Below are 10,475 nucleotides of genomic sequence, written 5' to 3'. Positions count from 1 at the left end.
TCCTAGTGCAAACTGGGGCAGAAAATTTCTTTTGTTTTGTTTGTTTTGATTGCAGGCACCCATATAGAAAATAAGGGAACACAGAAAGTTTCAGCAATCAGGCGCCCACCTGGAGAACAAGGGAAGACAATCCAAGTTTCAAGGGAAAACAATTCAAGTTTTGAAGGAATCTATTTCAAGTGTTAGCAATCAGGAGCCCGCCTGGAGAACCGAGGCATTTATGTCAAGTTTTAGCAATCAGGAGCCCGCTTGGAGAACAAAGGAATTTATTTCAAGTTTTAGCAATCAGGAGCCCGCCTGGAGAACAGAGGCATTTATTTCAAGTTTTATCAGGAGCCCGCCTGGAGAACAGAGACAATTATTTCAAGTTTTAGCAATCAGGAGCCCGCCTGGAGAACAGAGGCAATTATTTCAAGTTTTAGCAATCAGGAGCCCGCCTGGAGAACAGAGGCATTTATTTCAAGTTTTAGCAATCAGGAGCCCGCCTGGAGAACAGAGGCATTTATTTCAAGTTTTAGCAATCAGGAGCCCGCCTGGAGAATAGAGGCATTTATTGCAAGTGTTAGAAATCAGGAGCTCGCCTGGAGAACAGAGGCATTTATTTTCAAGTTTTAGCAGTCAGGAGCTTGCCAGGAGAATAGAGGCATTTATTTTAGTTATTAGTAGTCAGGAGCCCGCCTGGAGAATAGAGGCATACATTCCAAGTCTTGGAATTCAAGTGTCACTCGGAGAAACGGCAAAACATCTCATATCACAATTCAAGGCAACAACAAATGGGTTCCACCGGGAGAATACAAGACAACAAGACAACAAGAACCACAAGAACAAGTTTGAAGATATAGATAGGATCTTTTGTAATTCATAGATCATAGCTTAGTCTAGTTTCTTTTATTTTGATACGGTGTAATAAGGGGTTCAGTAAGCAGTAGCAGCAGCATCAGCAACAGTGAAACCACAGCTTCATGGTACTCCCAGCTACCAGACCTTCCCGAACTACACTGACCTGATTCCTNAGGCATTTATTACAAGTTTTAGCAATCAGGAGCCCGCCTGGAGAATAGAGGCATTTATTTCAAGTTTTAGCAATCAGGAGCCCGCCTGGAGAGCAGAGGCATTTATTTCAAGTTTTAGCAATCAGGAGCCCGCCTCGAGAGCAGAGGCATTCATTTCAAGTTTTAGCAATCAGGAGCCCGCCTGGAGAATAGAAGCATTTATTTCAAGTTTTAGCAAGCAGGAGCCCGCCTGGAGAATAGAGGCATTTATTTCAAGTTTTAGCAATCAGGAGCCCGCCTGGAGAACAGAGGCATTTATTTCAAGTTTTAGCAATCAGGAGCCCGCCTGGAGAACAGAGGCATTTATTTCAAGTTTTAGCAATCAGGAGCCCACCTGGAGAACAGAGGTATTACAATTCAAATTTTAGTTTTCAAATTCTTACTAATATCTGGTAACGTGATGCCCAGACACCAAACTGGGGCAGAAAATTTTCTTTGTTTTGTCTATTTTGTCGAAGCCAGGAGCCCGCCTGGAGAACAGAGGCATGCATTTCAAGTCTCAGCAGTCAGGAGCCCGCCTGGAGAACAGAGGACTACATTTCAAGTTTTAGCGGTCAAGCATGACTCGGAGAAAGGGCAAAACATCTCAGATCACAATTCAAGGCAGCAACAAAGGGATATCATCCGGAGAATACAAGTCAACAAGGCAACAAGAACCACGAGATCAAGTTTGAAGATATAGATAGGAATCTTGTAACTCATAGTTGTCAGGCTTAGCTAGTCTTTTTCATTTCTTTTAATTTTGATGTAATAACAGGACCGCGGACCAGAACCTCGGCGGGACGGCACCTCGACTGGCTCTCCATCACGGCATACTCCATCGTCTCACTCACTTCTGAACTACACGTGGCCTGATTCCTTTATAGCCAAGGATATGTAGGCAGCTCAGAAACCAGGGCTCGGTCACATTCTCTTTTCTCTTAGTTTTAGTCTCTCCAAATAAGGGTCGGGTCAAAAAATCTGTCTAGTCGTTCTTTGTCTGAAAACTCTTCGCGTTTCCAGTCAAAGAGGGGCAGCTGTAGACATGTGATTTTTGACCTTCCCCAAGATTTTTTATATTTTAGCATGTAAATATTTAATTTAGGCCTAATATAGCTATTTTAACTATTTTTTGACTTCTTTACTTTATTTGCATCATAAAAATGGAAAATTACAAAAATATTTTAGTTTTATATATTTTTCATAATTTTTTAAAAAAAAAAATTAAATAATAAATACAAAAATAGTACCTTGTTTTTAATCCCTGTATAATTTTGAAAACACAAAAATAGTTTCATGTTCAGTTTAATTAATTAGGATTAGCTTTGGCATTGTGTAGTATTTTTATCCTATTTTAAAAGGAGTCAATTAAGGTGTTGAATTACAATTTTAAGAGTTTTAGAGCCCAATTCTTGGCCCAATTTGGATTAATCCATTAAGTTTAGGGACCCTTCTAGACTCTTCTTTGGAACAAAAACAAATAAAAAAAGACCCTAAGGACTTAACACAAAAAGACCTAGGGACTAATTGGTAAAATACACAAAAATACACCTAAACCTAAACTCTACCTATAAAGTAATGCTGAAAATTAGCAAAAAGGGAGATCAGAAATTCGCGCAGCTTTTCAACACAAGACCCCACCCCCTGAACTTCATCGTGTTCACCTCACCCTAACTCCATCCCTATCCAGAACTCAACGGCCTCAAGCCACCAAGGCCACTCTTCCATAGCCAAGCCCCATCTCCGCCTGGAACACCTTTCACCAAACCGAAAAACCTTAGGAAAAAAAACCAGCGCCATCAGCAACCAGTCCCACACGCAGCAGCCGGACTTCATTTACAAAAAGAAACACATGCACACAGATCATCCTACTCACACACACGCACGCACAAGAAGAGAACTCAGAGGAAAGGGATTCATGAGTTTCATTTGTTTCGATTTCCAATTTTTCTATTTCGGATTTGTCGAGTTCTTCGCCGAAACTAGATGAGATCCGTTGAGCTGAGGTGCCGATTCGAAGATGGCTCGTAGTTCCGTTCGAATTTGATCGCGGTCTTGGATTTTGCTTGTAGCTGCGCTATCCTGTCCATTGTAATCTGCTGAAAATTTTCTGTCAATTGAAAGATTTATTTAAGGTCCATAATCTTCTCCTTATCTTTGTTATAATTCTACTTATGGGTTGATTTCNGAGCCCACCTGGAGTACAAGGGAATACTTTTCAAGCTTCAGCAATCAGGAGCCCACCTGGAGAACAAGGGAAGTACAATTCCAATTTTAGCTTTTAATATTTGATAACATGCTGTACCCAGTCACCAAACTGGGGCAGAAAATTTTCTTTGCTTGTTTTGTTGCAGTCATGAGTCCACCTGGAGAACAAGAGAATGCTTTTCAAGTTCAGCAATCAGGAGCCCACCTAGAGAACAAGGGAATACTTTTCAAGCTTCAGCAATCAGGAGTCCACCTGGAGAACAAGGGAATACTTTTCAAGCTTCAGCAATCAGGTGCCCACCTGGAGAACAAGGGAAGTACAATTCAAATTTTAGCTTCTAATTTTTAATATTTGATAACATGCTATACCCAGTCACCAAACTGGGGTAGAAAATTTTCTTTGTTGTTTATTTTGTTGCAGTCAGGAACACACCTGGAGAACAGAGGAGCCCGCCTGGATAGCAGAGGAATACATTCAAGTTTTGAAGTCAGGAGCCCGCCTGGATAGCAGAGGAATACATTTCAAGTTTTGAAGTCAGGAGCCCGCCTGGATAGCAGAGGAATACATTTCAAGTTTTGAAGTCAGGAGCCCGCCTGGATAGTAGAGGAGTACATTCAAGTTTTGAAGTCAGGAGCCCACCTGTATGGCAGAGGAATACATTTCAAGTTTTGAAGTCAAGAGCCCGCCTCGATAGCAGAGGAATACATTCAAGTTTTGAAATCAGGAGCCCGCCTGTATAGCAGAGGAATACATTCAAGTTTTGAAGTCAGGAGCCCGCCTGCATAGCAGAGGAATACATTTCAAGTTTTGAAGTCAGGAGCCCGCGTGGAGAGCATGGGAATACTTTCAAGTTCAGCAATCAGGAGCCCGCTTGGAGAGCATGGGAATACATTTCAAGTTGAAGTCAGGCATCACCTGGAAAAAGGGAAAACACTTCAGAATGCAATTCAGGTCAGCAACAAAAGAAGCTCGCGGCAAGAATGCGAGTCAACAGTCCGAGATGATCAACATAAGTGAGTCACAATAAAGAAAAGAAAGAGAGAAAGGCAAGAAGTTAATCCAAATGCAGAAGTTGATGAAAGATGTGAATTGTTCAAGACATAGCCAAGGACACAAACACTGCATGCCTGGTCCTGATCCGAAAAGCCGAAGCAGGATGAACTAGCACCTGCAACTAGCAAGCGCCAAGGTTCAAATCTAAAGTCTGCATGAAAAACCATTCAAGACTCAAGATCAAGCTTCAGAAGACTTATAGATAGGAATCTTGTAACTCATAGTTGTCAAGCTTAGCTAGTCTTTTTTATTTCTTTTGATTTTGATGTAATAACAGGACCGCGGACCGGAATCTCGGCGGAACGGCACCTCGACTGGCTCTCCATCTCGGCATACTCCATCGTCTCACTCACTTCTGAACTACACGTGGCCTGATTCCTTTATAGCCAAGTATATGTAGGCAGCTCAGATACCAGGGCTCGGTCACATTCCCCTTTTCTCTTAGTTTTAGTCTCTCCAAATAAGGGTCGGGTCAAAAAACCTGTCTAGTCGTTCTTTGTCTGCAAATACTTCGTATTTCCAGTCAAAGAGGGGCAGCTGTAGACATGTGATTTTTGACCTTCCCCAAGATTTTTTATATTTTAGCATGTAAATATTTAATGTAGGCCTAATATAGCTATTTCAGCCATTTTTGACTTCTTTCCTTTATTTTCGTCACAAAAATGGAAAATTACAAAAAAATATTTTAGCTTACGTATCTTTCATAATTTAAATAAGAATTATACAAAAATAGTACCTTATATTTTCTTTACTACAATCTTGAAAATACAAAAAACTAATATAATAAGTTTCTATGTTAGTATTTTAGTATTGTGTAGTATTTTTATCTTATTTTAAAAGGAAGTCAATTAAGGTGTTGGATCACAATTTTAAGAGTTTTAGAGCCCAATTCTTGGTCCAATTCGGATTAGTCCATTAAGCCTAGGGACCCTTCTAGACTCTTCTTTGGAATAAAAAAAAACTAAAAAAACGATCCTAAGGACTTAACACAAAAAAACCCTAGGGACTAATTGGCAAAACTACATAAAAACTACACCTAATCCTAGACTCTACCTATAAACGTAATGCTGAAACGTAAATGCTGAAAACTTAGCAAAAACGCGGAGGACTCTGAAAGAGCTGCGCCGAATACACAACACAGGACCCCTCCTCATACGTTCTCATCTTCCTCACATCGCATAACCACNAGTTAACAACGCGTTAGTTGCTTTCAGGCGCGTTATTTAATAATTTTACCTTCTTAAAATCGGGTGTGCATTTCATTTGACCCAAATCCAAATCCCAAAACTTTGAATAAAATATATTTAGGACTGCGGGTGCATTTCATGTGACGCGATCCAAAGACATGTTTTAAACGACGTTCAACATTCTTTAAAAAATTGAATAAAAGCGGTTAAAAGCTAAAATTTGCACATAGGTTCAAAATGTATTAAAATCAGATAAATAAACCGAATATAACAGTTGAGCGACCGTGCTAGAACCACGGAACTCTGGAGTGCCTAACACCTTCTCTCGGGTTAACAGAATTCCTTACCCGAATTTCTGGTTCGCGATTGTTAAATAGAGTCAAACCCTTTCCTCGATTCGGGATTCAAACCGGTGACTTGGGACACCATAAATCTCCCAAGTGGCGACTCTGAATCTTTTAAATAAATAATCCCGTTTCGATTATCACTTTAAGTTGGAAAAAACTCCCCTTACACCCTTACGGGGGTGTAGTGTAAAAAGGAGGTGTGACAATAATCATCCACAATAGTAAGAAAATACTTTGCACCATGGGAAGTAGAAGAGTGGTAAGGACCCCAAGTGTCAATGTGAATCAATTGAAAAGGAGCAGTAGAGTGAATGGTGCTATCAGGGAAAGGGAGTCTGGTTTACCTAGCCAAAGGATAGACATGACAAGGAAATGATTGTTTAGGGGAGAGACAAGGACTAAGAACAGGAATGCCCTTCATTCTAGAAAATGGTATGTGACCAAGTCTAAAATGCCAAACAATATCCATTTTATTAGAAACAACAGGTGTAGAATTACTAGAGGAAACAGTAGAACTACCAGAAATAGTACATGCAGAAGAAAGAACAGAATTTGAAACACAGCTATCAGGCCTAAACATGGGTACTTGCAGCTTGTAGAGTCCATTGTCCAGTTTACCAAGAGCCAGGGGCTTCTTCAGAGAAGGGCCCTGTAATACACATAAAACCTTAGTAAACTGTGCAATGCCATCAAACTGATCAACCAACTTATGAACTGAAATTAGATTGTAGTGAAAGCTAGGAACATAAATGACATTGTGAAGAGTAAAATTAGGAAACAGAGTTAAGGATCCAGAGTTGATAACTTTAACTTTGTAACCATTTGGGAGAGAAACAAGGCAAGGAATAGTAAGAGGTTAAATATTGAAGAGGAGAGATTTGAGAGATGTCATATGGTCAGATGCCCCAGAATCAATGATCCAATCAGAAATACTAACTTGGGAAAACAAAGCAGGCTTAAGAAGAACATTATGGGTAGCTATCCTACCAGCAAAATGTGTAGAAGCCATGAGTGACTGAGAAGAGTCAGGAGTGGCATAAGTTTGTTGCAAGAGTTGGATCAGCTGAGAACATTGGTCCTTTGACAGGCCAGGAAAAGCAGAAGAAGAATCAGAGAAACCAGCTGGGACAGCACCACCATTGGAATGAGACACACATGCCTGAGATGCAGAAGAATCAGCTGCACTATGTGCTGAAGCTTTCCTGGGACCAACAGTCTTAGAGAATTTGAAATTTTGCAGATAGCCATGGAGTTTGTAGCACTTATCAATGCTATGCCTAGTCTTCTTACAGTATTTGCAAGTGATTGCAGCCCTTTGATTGTCAAAACTCACCCTAGGAGTGTAAGGCTGCTTAGAAGACCCAGCATTGAAAGAAGCTGATTCTGAAGAGAAATGAGAGCCAGTAGACATCTGCCTCTGTTTCTCATCACTTAGAAGAATACTGTAGACTGTGTCAATGGAAGGTAGGGGCTTGATCATTAAGATGTTACTTCTAACTTGAACATAAGTATCATTGAGCCCCATGAGGAACTGATAGACCTTTTGTTTTTCCTCAGACCTAAGACTGCCTCCACAGGTGCACTTATCATCAGAACTGGTAGAGAGAGAGAGGCTAACTCATCCCAAAGCTGTTTGTGTTTGTTGAAGTAGGAAGGAATATCAAGGGCACCCTGAGTAAGATGAGCCACCTCCTTTTTTAACTCAAAGCCCCTGGCCTCACCAGCTTTGCCATATCTGGTCTCAAGTTCCTTCCATATGTCCTTTGTAAACTCGGAATAGACAACAATACGATTAATTTCCTTGGTCACAGAGCTGGCCAGCCATGCAACAACCAAATCATTGCATCTCTGCCATTAGCGAAGAAGAGGAGACCCTTCTGGAGGTCTCTCAGAGGTTCCATGAATAAATTCCAGCTTGTTTCTAATGGATAAAGCCACTAAAATAGACCTTCGCCAACTCCCATAACAAGAGCCATCAAAAGGCTCAGTGACCAAAGAAGAGCCTAGGAGATCAGAAGGATGCACATACAGAGGGTATCATGGGTGTGCATAATCATCAGGATGAAAAGGAAGACGACTAGTGGGAACATGTTCAGAATCATCCACCGAAGAGGAGGAAGCGGTACCCAACGAGATAGCCATCAGCGAAAATTTCTCAGAAATGAGCAGACTCAACCACACAAAATGTCATTTTCTAAAAAATTTCGGTAAACCCTAAGGCATGCAAACTGAGATGAAAAATATTAAACAAAAGGAAGGAATATACCACAATTCTTCGCAACCTGAAGAATACGACCTTGAAATGAGAAGAATTTTACCTAGCTATGCTCCGAAAATCCAGAAGAACCACGACTTCAACATTAGGCACGGTTGAATGCTGAGATACATTGTTGCAACCGAAAATTAGGACCTCAGATACCAGTCGGAGACACACGAACCAAAAACGAACAACGAAGATCGAACAATCTCACAAAAAATGAAAGCTAACGAGTTGAAGAATATTCTCCGATCAAGCAAAAATTCCAGTGATACTCTTCTAGGGTAACATCGGACGATAGAGGACAATCGGATCTACGAGATTTCAGGCTCTGATACCATGTTGACAGCAGAAATGAGATGAAATCGATGGAAATTGTGCTAGGGTTTACTGTGGTTGAGAGAGAGAAAAGGAACCTTCTTTTTTCTATAAAAAATGGAAAATATACAACTATTTGTATCAGACCTCTTGGGTCTACCTATATGGGACCCAACCCAACTATACAAAACTGAAGAAAAAAGAAGTAAAGATAATTACAACTTATGTGGGCCTGGCCCAATACAAAATAAAACTAGTATAACCAATCTAGCTAATCTGGACTAGGATCAATATTCCCAACAATAAGTCTAAAAACAAGTGCGGAAAGAACAAAGACCTGACATCGGGGTGTCACAAGTCACGAGCATCTACTAAGGACTGCCTGAATATAACTAAGACTATCACAGTCTGGAAAATACTAATATAGTCTAAGGAAGATAAGAGGGAGCAGAGCAAGGCTGCGATCGCCATGCAGCTACCTTGCCGACTCCGGATATTCGCGACGGATGAAGGATCAGCGCTCTCTAACACGACCCGCAACTCCTGGATCTTCACACAAGGTGTAGGGAGTAATATGAGTACACCAACTCAGTAAGTAATAAAAGTAAATAAAGACTGAGCACTAAGAAACACATAAATCCACGTCATAACATCATTATAAGTACAGTATGGTTTCAAAATGGTATATAAATCAAATCATCTCGTTAAAATCTAATTTCAGTAAAAATCCTTTGAAAATGTCTTTCTAACAGTTTCAACAGAGGTTCAATGAAGTTTAGAGTAAAAATGATGAGAATCATAAATGGCATGTATCATAAACCGCCCCTCGGGCATAACATCTCTCAGAATCAGCCCCTCGGGAAACCTCACAATCACTCGTAATCAGCCTCTCGGGTATAACATGAATCAAGAACAGCCCCTCGGGCAACATCATATAACTCACTCAGGGTATCCACGCTCACTGGGGTGTACAGACTCTAGAGGGGCTCCTACAGCCCAAGCGCTATAACATGCCATCTCGTGGCATAATAAATCAGGCCCTCAGCCTCTCATATATCATAAATTAGTACAACATGCTGCGGCACGGAGCCCGATCCCATGATATCCTCACAACACAGGCCCTTGGCCTTACTCAGTCAGAAACCTCTCAAGCCACTCGGGCTATCAATAAAATAGGGTGCCTAGCCCAAATTATCATTTTATGCATCAAAACGGAGTAAGTAAGGCTGAGTTATGAAATCAGTAAAACATCATGACTGAGTACGGATATTAAATCAAAATAGTGAGGAAATAGTAGTAAAAAGCCCCTAATGGTCCAAACAGCTTGGCATTCAGCCCAAATATGGCATTCAGCCCAAACCATAGTAATACTTTCTAAAGCACAATAGTATCAATTAGTTTCCAGTCAAATACGCAACTTAATAGTTGCTACAGGACGGACTATGTCACAATCCCCGCGGTGCACGCCCTCATGCTCGTCATCTAGCATGTGCGTCACCTCAAAATAGTGAAACGATGTGAAATCCGGGGTTTCATACCCTCAGGACAAGATTTACAGTCTTACTTACCTCAAACCGGACAAAACTCTAACCCGCGATGCCCTTGCCTCTCGACTTGGCCTCCAAATGCTCCGAATCTAACCAAAATTAGTATATTACCATCAATATACACTAAAGGAATGAATTCCACACTAAAATAATCAAATTAGACCAACAATCCCAAATTCGACTCAACCCGGCCCCCGAGCCCACGTCTCGGAATCCAACAAAAATCGCAAAACTAGAAACTCCTTTCACTCCCAGTCTATACATACCAAAAGCATCAAAATCGGACCTTAAATGGTCCCTCAAATCCCCAATCAAAGCTTTCCAAAACTCAAGCCCTAACCCCTTCACTTCTCTCCAAATTCCCACTAAATTCCGTGATTAAATAGTGAACAAAATCATCACAAACACAATTAATTAAGCCCAAGTAACTTACCTCACTGATACCCCTCGATTCTCTCTTGAAATCACAGCTCTAAGCTCCAAACTCATCCAAAATTGGTGGAAAATGGACTGAAATTCGTGAAGG

This window comes from Nicotiana attenuata, chromosome 10 (genome assembly GCF_001879085.1).
Source record: "Nicotiana attenuata strain UT chromosome 10, NIATTr2, whole genome shotgun sequence".
NCBI lineage: Eukaryota > Viridiplantae > Streptophyta > Magnoliopsida > Solanales > Solanaceae > Nicotiana > Nicotiana attenuata.
This window is presented reverse-complemented; position numbering follows the sequence as displayed.